Here is a 14,494-nt window from a genome sequence, read left to right as displayed (position 1 = left end):
TGATATGTTATGAACTTGTTATGTTAAAGAATGAAGGTCATATTTGTAGGTAGGTAAGGTCCTAAGTAATATACTTGTAAAATGATGTATAATGAACCTTAATAGTTTATAAATGGCCATATTCCTTACTGAGGATTAGCGCTCACCCCACGAAATGTTTTAAAATGTTTTGCAGGTAAGGATTAAGGCATGAAGCTGGGAGAGGATTCCGAGGGACACTATAGAGCATGAAGGGATGTTTTAATTATGACTTTGAAGGGTTGGTATTTAGGTAGTAATATGTTAATCAAAGTTATTATGGAGTATATATGTTTGTGTTAATAAAAGAAATCAAATTGTAGTAAATTTTGTAAAGTGTATGTTCTCGTAAGATACTACTATGGATTTCATAATGTACTCCAAGAAAGGAAACTATATTTTTTACTTGTACAATAAACTAATATAGTTTAGAAATTAAATGTTTTAAAATAAAAAAAATATTTTTAAATACAAGTTTATTATTTTAATAGGATTTTAAAATAAACTTCTTTCCTAGGCGTGCATTTTCTAGGTTCTCAATGGCCAAGGGATACTTAGGAAATACTCGGCTAGGGAGGGGTTTTACAACCCAGCGAGGCCTAGTGTAATATCCACATTCAGAAATATGGTAGGGATTTTTTTATAGTCATAGTGAATATATTTAACTAGTTTTGTAGAGGAATTCCATAAAAGCTTCAATAGGGGCAAAATGGTTATTTCACACAGAACCACGTGTTCAAGTGAAAAGTGAGTATAATAAATAAAATGTATTGAGTGTGCTAACAATGAGAATAAAGTGGTAGAAAGATTATGGAAAATACACGTGGCGTGATGCCGAGATAAATACATGTTTGTAAAGTAATAGAAAGAAATTAAAGAATAAGGATAAAATGGTCTTTTCACTCATAACTAGATGAAAAAGTAGGGAGTGAAAATGACCAAGAACATGTGTTAAATCCATTAAAAGTGAGGGTATATCGGTAAATGCATGTATGGCATAATTGGAACTATCATAAAAGTGCAAGGGCAAAATGGGAATGTATATATATTTTATTAGTTATAAGGCATCAATTGACAAAACCCTAGCCATTCTTACCTTTGGGCACCCCACCTTCTTCCTCCATTTCTTCAAAGTCTTCAAAGAGAATTACATGAGAATTCATGCCTAAGTGAATATATGTTCATTTTGTGGCTTTCTAAGGTAAGAATTTTAGCAAAAGTTTGTGATTTGTGTTTTATAAGTATGAGTTCTCATGAATTTATGTGTTTTAGCATGAATCAATAGAGAAAGTGAGCAAAGGAAGCAAAGAAAAGGATTCTTGCAAGAAAAAGATAAGTAAACCCAATCCAAGCTTTAATTTGAGTAGTATATGTGTAAGTTGATTCTTGAGTGTTTGTCTATGATGTATGATAAGAAGTATTGGCTGTTTAGATGCTTGTTTGATGGAGAATAATGTGTAGAAGTTCAGCCAAGATGAGTAGTTATGTAGATGTGACGTTTTGGATGAAATTTTGAATAGTTGAAGTTGGAATTTGGAAGTGTTGAATCCGGCCATATTTGAAGTTAATTTTGGCGAGTTTTTGCTCCAATTTTGGTGGATTTGGAGAGACGTGGAGGTGTGGCCAACCAAGTATTTGCATGTGCATATGAATTGTTTGATGAAAATTCAAAGAGAAATGCATGCATGAGTTTGTTAAATATTGTTTAAGAAATTGTTTAAGAAAGGAAAGAATTGGAGTTGAAAGATTATGTTAGGCTTAACCAAGTGTAAGTTTTAGTATTCAAGAGTGCATTTTGTTATGCCAAAATTTAGAATATCACTTGGTCATGTTAGTTCAATGAGATAAATGACCTTTATGCATGGTTATTTGAATTTTTAGCATTAGTTAGAATGGCATATTGTATTTAGTCATTGAATTATGAGTTTTGAAACTTATGACTTTAAAAAAGTGATGGCAAGAATTGCATATTAAATTGCTGCAATAGTGTAGTATTGGTGATAGTAAAAGATGGGTGATTATATTATAATATTACAATATGCCACCATAAATTGTCAAGCTTGTATGCTTGAAATTAGAAAGATCATTCAAAGAATGGCTTGGCCAAATGAGTATATTGTTGTTTCTTGTTTTGAGATTAGTTATAAACAATAAGTGATTTTATTGTTGAAGGAATAGAAAACCTTTCCCAAGTATAAATATCAAAGAAATAGAAGTTTAGTTTATGTATTAAATACATGACCATTTTAGAAATTGATTGGCATGAGTATAGTTTTCATGTCTTATTATTTATTACAAGCTATAGAATTGTGCTAGAAGATTTTGAGAACATGTTGCATTGGCCAAAAGTTTAGTTAAGAATGTTAGAAACAAATTAGAATTTAGCCAAAGTATATATGTTGTGCCATATGTTAGATTGAATTTTGAATTTACAATGATTAATATGGCAATATAGATTAATGTATAGTATGTAGCCAAAAGAAAAGAAGAAAGAAAGGCATGTTTGTTACATTAGAAAATATTAGAGAGTAGAATTTGTGAGAGATAATGTAATTGTGTACGTGTACATTTTACATAGCATGATAGAATTGAAGAATTACAGAATTATGTAGAAATTATAGAATCGTGTACATACACATGATGCATAGAATTCAGAAATAAAGAATAAAATAGAAAATGTTTAAGTTAAGCGTGTTGCTAGAATAGAACTTTGGGCTTTCCAAAAAAGTATAGAAATAAAAGCCTTAGAATTAAAAGAATACATACCAGTGTCAGACACATATTTTGGGATCATGCATAGACGGCATATAAATGCATGACATAGCATAGCATGTATTTCAGAAATTTTAAAATTATTGGAAAATGTCTAGCTAGTTATTTTTCAGATTTACAGAGCATGTTTTCAGAGGGCTGTTGCGATGGGGAACCTATGAGCATTCAATGCATTAGTTAGTGGTGACAGAGATGCATAAGTTTCCCACATGCACGTCGCCATTAGTGAGTGGCCGCAGAATAGAAAACAAAATTTTATAGTCCGCTAGAAGTGCATATGGATGAGGACTTTACCCAGAAAGAATTTCAGAATATGCTCACACGACCAGGGTTCCAAATCCATGCCTCAACCTAGTTCGATCGGCAAACCAGAATAGATTACAGAAAGAATTTCATAAAGAAAGAAAAATAGAATAAGAAATAGAAAACACAAAGAATTTTAGAAAGAAAGGAAAAGAATTTTCAGAAAGAATACAAACATGATCATTTGCATATGCATCAAACATTTCATGTGCATTGCATCTTATGCATCTTATGCATAGATTAAATAGTTTATTTTATTATTGCATGTCTAACTAGCCAAGAAAAGAAAATAGAAGCCCATGAGAATAAAGAAGAAAAGAAATTAGAGATATACAAGAAAATAACAGAAATTAGATACATGCTAGAAAAGAACAAAAATTAGAAACATGACAAATAGTAAGGAAACTTAGCGATTTGTTGAGTAGAGTAAGAAACAGAAAGTTATAATCTAGCAGAAATGACAAAGAATAGCATAGCCCTAGAAGGATTTAGAAAGATTTGAGAAAAATAGAAGATTGCTAAGTAATACGCCTGAGAATAAAGAGAGAAAGCAAGCAAAAATTTAGAAGCAGTACAGCGAAAACGAGAACAGCGGAGTAAGAGCATAGTTAGATTTAGTTTACTTACTGTGCATTTATAGCTCACCTCGTTGCTTTCCTTATTTTTGCAAGTATCAGATTGTAGTGGTCGGGAGATGTCAAGCTGGCGAGAGGATTGCACACATTGTCTCAGTGAAGAATTTTAATGTGGATTTATATATGTGAGAAATACTCATGTGTAATAGTAATGTTGTAACTAGATTGAGGATAAAAAATTTAGGTGAACACCCTTTTTAAGTTAGCAATTCTATAGATTCTCTTTATAAGATACTCAGTGAATACTTGCCTAGTAAGATATTACACCTAGAAAACTCCTTACCTCCTTCACTGTTGTTAACCTTTTCCATTCAAGTACTGCCTTTACCTTACTAGGATCCATTGATATGCCTTCCTTGGAAACGACGTGACCAAGAAACATTACTCGATCCAACCAAAACTCACATTTAGAGAACTTGTCATGCAATTGCTTCTCCCTTAATCTTTGCAATACAAACAGCAAATGTTGTTCATGTTCTTCATTTGTTTTGGAGTATACCAAGATATCATCTATAAACACCACAAGAAGCATATCTAGGCAGTCATGGAAAACCTTATTCATCGAGTCCATAAATACTGTTGGTGCATTGGTCAACCCGAAAGGCATCACAACAAACTCATGGTGTCCATACCTAGTTCGGAAGGTAGTTTTCTGAATGTCATTCTTTGCAATTTTGACTTGATGGTAGCTCAACCTCAAATCAGTTTTAGAGAACACTGAAGCACCTCTCAGCTGATTAAATAAGTCATCAATATGAGGCAATGGATATTTATTCTTCATTGTCACCTTATTCAACTCCCGATAATCTATGGACATCCGAAGGGATCCATCCTTCTTCTTGACAAACATAATTGGAGCATCCCATGGTCAGTGACACGATCTGATAAAACCTTTAGCTTCTTTAACTCTTAGAGTTCTAATAGAGCCATTCTGTATGGAGCTTTTGAAATTGGTACGGTACCTGGATTCAACCCTATACAACATTCTACTTCCCTTTCTAGAGGCACACCTAGTAATTCATCTACAAATACATTTGCAAATTCCTAAGCTATGGCCACATCATACACACTAGGACTCAGAGTCTTTGCCTTATTCACTACATGAGCTATATACCCTGTACATCCTTTCTCAACATCTTTCTCGCTTTGATGGCACTTATCATACACTAAGTACACGACCCTCTCAAAAATTAAACTTATCCCCATTATCTAAATTAAATCCAACCCTTTTCTTGCGATAGTTTATCTCTACTCCACAAGTACCTAGGAAATCCATGCCTAGGATAACATTAAAATCAGGCATATAAAAAACAATCAATTCAACTTGTAACTCTTGCCCATCAATAACTATTGTTTCCTCCGAAAGAACCTCAGTAGTTACTACACTTTTCCCATCTGGCAACTCTATCTTTAAGATATTAGGCTTTAATACTAATCTTTCAACAACTCCATAGGAAATAAAGGAGTGGGTAGCTCCTGAGTCAATTAAAGCATATAATGGGATAGAGTGGAAATATAACTAACCATTGACTACTGATGGGTTGGCCTTTGCCTAGCTTTGGGAGACAGTGAATACTCTGGCATTAGCTCCTTTGATTGTCTAAGTTATCGGGAGGACGAGGATTTCGACAATCTCTTGCCAAATTCCCTAGTTGTTTGCACTTGAAGCACAAGTTTCCCCATTAGACATTCCTCTTTATGTTGCTTGCCACATTTCTGATAGTAAGAGAGATTATTCTTCTTCTGTTGTTGCCTTTTACCCTTCCAATTCTTCTTATTTACCTGAGGCTGAAAGTTCTTTTTATTCTTACTGTCTTTGGTAAGGGACAGGGCTTCATCACTACTCTTTTGTGGCTCTAAAAGAGGATTATTTGCTACAACCACTGGTTTGGACTGCTGAATAGCTCTATTGACATACACTTCTACCTATAGTGGTCGATTCAAAGCTTCACCATACGTTTGTGGAGGCTAAGCACCCGCCATAACATCTTGGGATATCTTAGGGTGTAACCCATTTACAAATCTTTCCATTCTCGCTAGAGGAGTACCAACCATAATTGGAGGAAATCGAGCTAATGAGTTAAAAAGAGTAGAATACTCATTAACTGTCTTACTCTCTTGCTGCAGATTCATAAAGTCTTGAGTCTTAACAAGCAACATATTTGTTGTCTTGTACTTTGCATTAAACAACCTTTTAAAACCCAAGTAAGAGCAGCAATATTTTGAGAATGTTCCATCAATTCCCACCAAATTTTGGCATCACCTCATAGCTAATAAGTGGCATATCGAATCTTTTCTTGATCTATCATCGTAAACAATGCCACTACTGTAATGACTGCTTTCTACTCGTATTCTCATAAAATATGCATAGTAAAATACATGTAAAATAGTATAAAAAGTTGGGCCCAAATTTTTCTTTTATTAAACATAGACATTCTTTGTACAAAACTCATGTCATATACAAAACTATGAACAATAAGGTGGATAGTGTAGCCATTTCCCCTCGTTTACCGACATCCATCCGACTGTGTCCTCACCTAGATCCTGCAAAACATAGGAAACAACGGGGTGAGCACAAAACAAGGCTCAGTAAGTAAATCCTCTACTCATCTATCCCCGTAACTCTTTCCCCTCAATTCTTTCCTTACAATTCCCATTACTCTCTTTGCTTTCTCTTTTGGTTTCATTCTCTCTGTTTCTCTTTCTTAAACCTCTTTTCTATTAACTCTCTCTCTAATAAGTCACGGCCCCATCTGACCGGAGGCACGGCTGGGACTCACTCCCACTCTCTGTGACTTTTACTCATTCCAGCCGATCGGACTCGGTTATGCTTGGATTCGAAACCCTTGGCCATATGAGTACATAAACTCTCTCTCGGGTAAACTCGGGTATAGCCCTCATCCGTATGCACTCTCAAGGGCTACACCACTTATCTCTCATACTCATGCCGCTCTCTCAATGCGGCGTACATGTAGGAATACTCTACCCATTACTCACGGGTTCCCCATCGCACAACCTACTCTATTCTCTTATCTAGCCCTACTTTCTCTTTATTCTCTAGTACTCATTCTCTCTTTCTCTCTACTCTTAGAGTAGTTTAAACTCAATTTCTCTACTATCTTTTTCTAATGCATGATTACTGCACATAGGTGACTCATGCTCATTAATGCACTTATGACATGCAAGTATGCTATTTAGCAAAAATTAAGGCTTTCTACTCTTACTCATGCTTCTCTTGAGCATTTTATCATACAACTCATGTGCATATAAAGCTCTACTTTAACTATAACTTTTCTCTTTTCTTTAATCATCCAAAATGGGAGAAAGGCTCCCTTATACTCTCTAATTTCCCTGTCAAAGGGAAACACTTCTATAAGTTTGCTCAAAACTTCATTCCACTTCAATCAAACTCAACCCAACATCAAGCAATCTCAACACTTCTACATCCATCTCAACAAATATAAAACATACATATACATACACAATCTCTACTCAATTAAATTCTCAAATCTCAACTTAGTTAGGATTTACTTACCTTGTGAGGAAATAGCTTCTCTAATACTTCTCCTTTCCTTTGGTAGCTTGATTTCTCTCTACAACTTTAAATAACAACCACAACATAAGACTTTAACCAAAACATAATAAAACTCTCATCTAAAGCAAGAATCCTTACCTTAGGATGCTTTAGATTAAAACTCTACTAAAAACTACTCAAAAAGTCCTTAGAAATCCTTGGAAGATTGAAGGAAATTTGAGAAGTAGAGAATGGAAGAGGCGGTGGAAATGGATGAAATGAATGATTCTCTACACTTAACCCTTTTTAGCTCAACTTATACACAAGCATTCCCATTTTGCCCATACTCTTTCTTGGAAATTCCATCCATATCCTTTGATTCCTTACAAACACACCCCCATACTAACATATTTTCCATGAAATTTCCTTACATTTTACTCCCTACTTTTCCTGCTAATTAGGGGTAGAATGGTCAAATTGCCCTTAAGGAAAATATCTATAACTTTTCAGCCGACCCATCGCCGCGACGAAGACAATTCCGTCGCCGCGGCGAAACATTCCAGTAGCTACTCCGTGGCTGCAGCACCTCTTCACCGTGGCGAAGATTCTTCTTCGCCCCGGTGAAGCCTGTAACACAACATTTCGCCAAGTCTTCATAATTTTCAGGGCAATCACTTAACCAACCCAATACATCCATTCAACCTAGGGCCAACCAAACCAAAAATAACAACATATAAGTTTAATTGAAGCTAAATCAATGAATGTTTAAGCAATACAGCAAAGCTTAACTACGTACCTCAAGTGGGGCGTTACAACTACCCTCTCTACTGCTTTGATCCATTCTTTAGCTACTGATGGATCAATAGTGCCACTGAATTCAAGTGACTGGTGCTTGCTTGGGAGCCCATAAATAGGTTCTAGTTGTGCTTGAGAAGTGGTGGGTGTTGATGAGCTATGCCCTACACCTTGATTTAGAGGTGGTGGAATCATATTCTGATTTCCTAAGGCCTCCCTTATTGTCACTTGGATCATATCTCCCATTGTGGCAGTATCCAATTGTAATAACTGCTTCATACTAGGATACTCATAGAAATACATCAAGTAAATATATTTATATTAGCAAAAGTAAATGGGCCCAAAAATTTCTTTTAATACATTTAATCATTCTTTATACAAAGTAAGGCATCATTAGTAAAAGTTATCAAAAACAGTGGACAGTGTAGCTATTACTCCTCGCTTGCCGATGCCCATCCGATCGCGTCCTCACCTAGATCCTGCAAACACAAAGAAAAACAACGGGGTGAGTACAAAATAATGGTCAGTAAGTAAAACCTCTACTCGTCTATCCCTGTAACTCTTTCTCTTAATTCTTTCCTTACACTCTTCTCATATCATTTATTTTCTCTTTCTGTTTCTCTTTCACATAGCTCTTTTCTATCAACTTTCTATTATATGTCATGGCCTCATCTTACCAAAGGCACGGCTGAGTGGAGATCACAAAGCACCCATCTACTCTTCGTGACTTCTACTCCTTCTCATCCTCTATTCTTTCTCATATTTTCTCATTCTTTCTCACTGGAATGTCACGGCCTCATCTTACCGGAGGCACGGCCGGGTGGAGTTCACAAAGCACCAACCCACTCTTTGTGACTTCCGGGTGGAGTTCACTAAGCACCAACCCATTCTTCATAACTTACAGGTGGAGTTCACAAAGTACCAACCCACTCTTAGATTTTTCTCATTCTCTTTACATTTAGAGTAGCCCATTCACAAAGTTCTCTACTCTTTCTCAAACTACTTCTCAATGCACAATTAATGCATAAGGATGGTTCATGCTTAAAGTTTCTTACTTAATTCACTCATGAAATGCACAAATGCAATATTGCATCAAAACAGTCATTCTGCACAGGTCACACTCAAGAAAGCATAACTTGAGTTATATACCTCGGATTGCTACGGTTTTGGTCTTGTTTTAAAGCTTAGAGATAGGGATACAACTTCTACGTTTTGGTCTCAACCCAGTTCAATCTGTAAGATGCCCAAAAGTCACTCAGAAAGTTACAGCTGTGACAGGGCAGTTTTCACTTAGGCATATCATCAAACATTAATTGTGCATAAACAAACCCTAATTCAATTATCATTCTATTTAGTTCTCAAACCATCCAAAATGAGAGAAAAACTCTCTTGTAGCATCACATACCTACATGGCAAACACACTCCACAAAAATTTCTCCAATTCTTCCAATTTCAACCCATCATCAAATCATCACATATACTTCTCATATTCAAATATATCCAACAACAAGCATAATTCATCATCAATCTCATCTCAATTTCTCAATAATCACAACATATGCATATTTAAAAGAAATCTCTACTCACTTGAATTCTTAAATTTTAGCTTGAGTTGGATTTTGAGTGGAATTTACTTACCTTGTGCTTGAGTAGTCTCTCCTAAGCTCTCTATTTTTGTTGGATTCCAATCTTCTCTTAACCCTAAGCATAAACTTCATAAGAACTCAACCTTTACACAAATAAATCATAGATAAAGAGCTTGAATCCTTACCTTTTAATGCCTAGAATCAAAACCCTATGAAAAACCACTTAAAAGCCCTCAAAATCCTTGGAGGATTGAATGACAATTTGAGAGAAATTAGGGGAGGAGTGTGGCGGTGGAGAAGAAGAATGAAGGGTTTCAAACCCTTAACACTTTAATTTATAACCACACTTTCCCATTTTGCCCTTGCTCTTTCTTGGAAATTTCATCTATGTCCCTTAGTCAATTTACAATAATGCCCTCATTTTTAATGCATTCTCTATGAAATTCTATCCCTTTTTACTCTCCACAATTTCAACTAATTTCGAGTGAAAAGACTATTTTACCCCTAATGAAAGTTTAAGGTATTTTCTCTACATTTTTCTCAAAATAACTTTAACAAAAATTCAACTAAGGGCTAACCAATATTAACAATATATCAACCCAAATAAAAGCAAAACAATAAACATTCAAGCAATACACCATAACTTAGCTACGTACCTCAAGTGGGGCGTTACACCAATCCTATTGTAACATTTGGATTGGTACCTACAAGTGGAGTTAGAGTCTGCTTAGCTCGCTTGGATCTAGTTTCTCGACTCATCTTGAGACTTCTAGAGTCAAAAGAAATGAACAAACTCCATTAATTCATTAACTTAAACTTAAACAAGTAAAGGAAAAACTCATAGCAATTAACTTACTAGGGCGTGTCAACGTAGCATGAGGGACATAGTAAAAACTTCATAAAATAACAATGTAGTTCCATAAAATAGAAAACATCTCTTAAGTACCAGAACCATGGTCTAATAAAAATTGTAACACCCCTCTCCAGTTGGGTACTCTCTAAGTATTCCATTACAATGGAAACTTAGAGAATTAACGCCAGGAAGGTTGTGTAATTTAAAACATAAATCCTTACAAACATGTACTATATGAAAATAAACAAATAAAAATTTCTCCTCTCATTTACATTACTTTCTTAATCAACCTATCGAAATATGACTATATATGAAAAATATGGTTTAAAGAAAACAACTACATCAATTGTTTAATAACGGAAGCAAATATAAAATATCTACCATCATTTATAAGCAAAATATATTCATTATTTCATAGAACTTAGATTTTATAGATCAAACTATATACATTAATTCAAAAACAACATCCTTTATATAACATCATAAGTTTAATTAAAACAAAAGTTAACATGCATGCCCCCAAGCTTCCTTGACTGACGCTCGCCATTACCGCTTTAACCATTAAATGCAAAACATGGAAACTAGGGAAATGAGTGCTAATCACTCAATAAGGCTATTGGTCATTTAACCCTATGTAACATTCTTAAACTTGGAAAACATCTTATTTACTTGTACATGAACCAAACATTAATAACATAAATGTAATATAACATAGCATATTCAGTTCATATCATAATGCATAATATATTCATGTAATGCTTTCCTTTAATGTTCATGACTGATGCACTTCAATACCATGCATGTATAAATACATTTTTCTTTGAAAAATTTTTACTGTTTGCCAATCGGACTAAGCTGAGGCATGGATTACGGAACCTTTGGCTAATGAGCTAACCTTAACTTATAACACAATCCCCATGGTCATGCACGCTATGGACTATACATTTCTTTTGGTCTGAACATGTGCATGAGTGAGCTCAGGTTCCCCATAACATGACAACAGCTTCCAAGAAGCTTAAAAATCAATTTGTTCACAAAAAAACATTTCTATGTACCTTGAAAGCATTTTACTTAAAATTGGGATCAAGTCCCCCTTTTTTCATCATTAATATGCTTGACATGCTCTATTCATTAAAAACATGCACTTTCCATAGATGAACATATCATTTCAGCATGATCATTTCGTGGATGCATAATAAATTCATAGAAACATAGCATACTCATGCTTGTTTATACATAACCAAGCTCATAATTAGGTAATACGTAACCAATTACACATAACCTCCATGGTCATTCATTACATCTAATATATATGTTCATACAATCATTAAATAATCACACAAAGGTCACTCATTCAAACATGCTTCAAAACCCTTTAAGCAGTATTTCCATACTTGGAATCAATCATAGATTATTAGGCTAAAAAAAAAAAAAATTAAGAAATTGGAAGCACATTTGAGGTAGTCATGCTGCGCAGGTCATATTCAAGAAGGAATATCTCAAGTTATACACATCTGATTGATATGATATTGGTCTCATTTTAAATCTTAAAGAAAGGGCTACAACTTTTATGTTTAGGTCTCAACCCAGTTCGATAAATAAGATGCCCAAAAAATCACTCAGAAGGCCACAAACTTGATAGTGGCAACCACAGTAACATGCCTTTTTTAAGGCTTTTCTATACGTATTTACCTCCACTTACTCCCTAACCTTTCCTAACCATTCTTCCCTGTGAAAACATGTTAAATTATCAATAATAACCTCCCTTGTAATATGTTAAATGCTCATGACTCAGCCATTTCCATTAATTGCCATCAAACTTGACGTAAATAATGTGTTTCTTCATGGGACTTTAAGAGAAAAGGTTTACATGACACAACCTATAGGCTATATTGATCGTGCTAATCCTAATTGTGTTTGTTGTTTACAAAAAGCTTTCAATGGAGTTAAGTAAGCCCCTCAAGCTAGCCAAAAAAAAAAAAAAAAACAGAATGCAGTTGTAATGCTTTCTTTCTAGCTAGTATACTCGTAAAATAATTACTAAAACTCATTAAAAATATATATAAGAAAATACACATATATATACGAGTAATAAAGTATGGGCCCATATTTAATTTTTCTTTATATACAAATATTCTAAAAATATTCTAAAAAATAGCAACTTGACAGTGTAGCCCGACCCTTGTACTGCGTGACGTTCCGAGCGACCGTAACTCACCTATTACCTGCAAACCATTAAAAACAACAGAGTGAGTACTAATGGCTCAGTAAGTAAACCCACTATGCTACCCGTCTCTCTCTCCGTTGCTTAAAATTCTGAATTTTCCTTCCTTACATCACATTTCCTAATTATTCTCTATTACTTCCCTGTTCTTCTCTCTATTCTTTCTCTGTTTTCTAAAATTTTCACTACCCATGATAATGAGCATGGTATTATGCATATTCATCATGCAAATGCACAAATGCATAAATTATGCATTTTCTTTTCTATTTTTCTTATTATGTTTTCTTTTTCTTTTTCTTTTTCTTTCTTTCTTTCTTTCTTTTATTTCTTTCTATTTTTTCTTTCTTTTCTATTCTTGCCGATCAGACTCAATTGAGGCATGGATTTGGAGCCTTGGCCGTATGAGTGAATTCTCTAATTCTGGGTACAGTCCTCATCCACACACACTTCTAATGGACTGTACATTTCTTCTTTCTGAATTCTGAGGTCGCTCACTAAAGGCGGCGTGCATGTGGGACTATGTCACTCACTGCTCCCCATCGCAACAACCTTCTCTTCTTTTTATCTTTTTTTACACTTCTTTAAGAAAAATTCAGATTTGAATATCTTTAATTTTCTCATTTCTTTGTATTTTCTCTTTAACATATTTTAGGGTATTTTCATGTTCTTATGAATATGTATGCATGTAGATGGTTTCATGCTTATAATTCTTTCTAAATTCACATATTTAAATGCAATTATGCATTATGGAATGCAAACATGTCATTCTCTACCATATACAAACACATCCCAAGGTAACACATAATCATACTCATACATGCACTTCTCCTTGGCATTTCATCAAACAATTCATGTGCACAAATCAACACTAATTTGGCTACACTTCTATCTCTATTTTAGGCCACCAAAAATTTGGAACTCTTCCATAATTAACACCAAATCTACCCAAAATACACACTTCAAAATTTTCATTTCAATTCTTCCAAATCTCATCCAAATATTCATCAAATAACAACTACACCAACACAACTTCTCATGGATAGGTTCTAATCATTATTCAACACCAAATCCATCAACAATTATACATATAACACATATATATATGCATAAAGAAAGTTCTCTACACAACATAACTTAAATCATACTTGGGATAGGATTTACTTACCTTTGATATAAGCAAATTCAACCCTTTGAGAATCTCCTTTGATCAAACTCTCTTCCTCTTAAATCCTATGAGCATAAACCATCAAAATCACCACTTTAAAAACTAAAATTCACTTCTTAGAACAAGGATCTTACCTATAAAAGCTTAATATTGAAAATCCACTCAAAAACACCCAAAACCTATGAATTTCCTTTGAAGAAGAACTGAAGAAGTTGAGAGAATATGGAGGTGAAAGTGGTGTGCAAATGGGTAAGAGTGGCTAGGGTTTCACTCTTCAATTTGATATAACATAAAAATTATATATAGTTTCCCATTTTGTTGCCCTTGCACTTTCTTTAAAATTTCATCTATGTCCCTTAGTCAATTACCATAATGCCCTCATTTTTATTGCATTCTCCATGAAATTCTATCTCTTTTCACTCCCCACAATTTCAACTAATTTTGAGTGAAAAGACCATTTTACCCTTAATGCAAATTTAAGGCATTTTCTTCACATTTTCTCAAAATAACTTTAGCAAAAATCAACTAAAGGTATAAGAGTATAAATTAAATTACGTACCTCCATGTGAGCGTTACAGCAATTGTTTGGGTATTCTCAGAGACAAATATTTTTGTTTTTGTTGTTTTGT

The sequence above is a fragment of the Pistacia vera genome, unplaced genomic scaffold, assembly GCF_008641045.1.
Source record: "Pistacia vera cultivar Batoury unplaced genomic scaffold, PisVer_v2 Contig534, whole genome shotgun sequence".
Lineage (NCBI taxonomy): Eukaryota > Viridiplantae > Streptophyta > Magnoliopsida > Sapindales > Anacardiaceae > Pistacia > Pistacia vera.
This window is presented reverse-complemented; position numbering follows the sequence as displayed.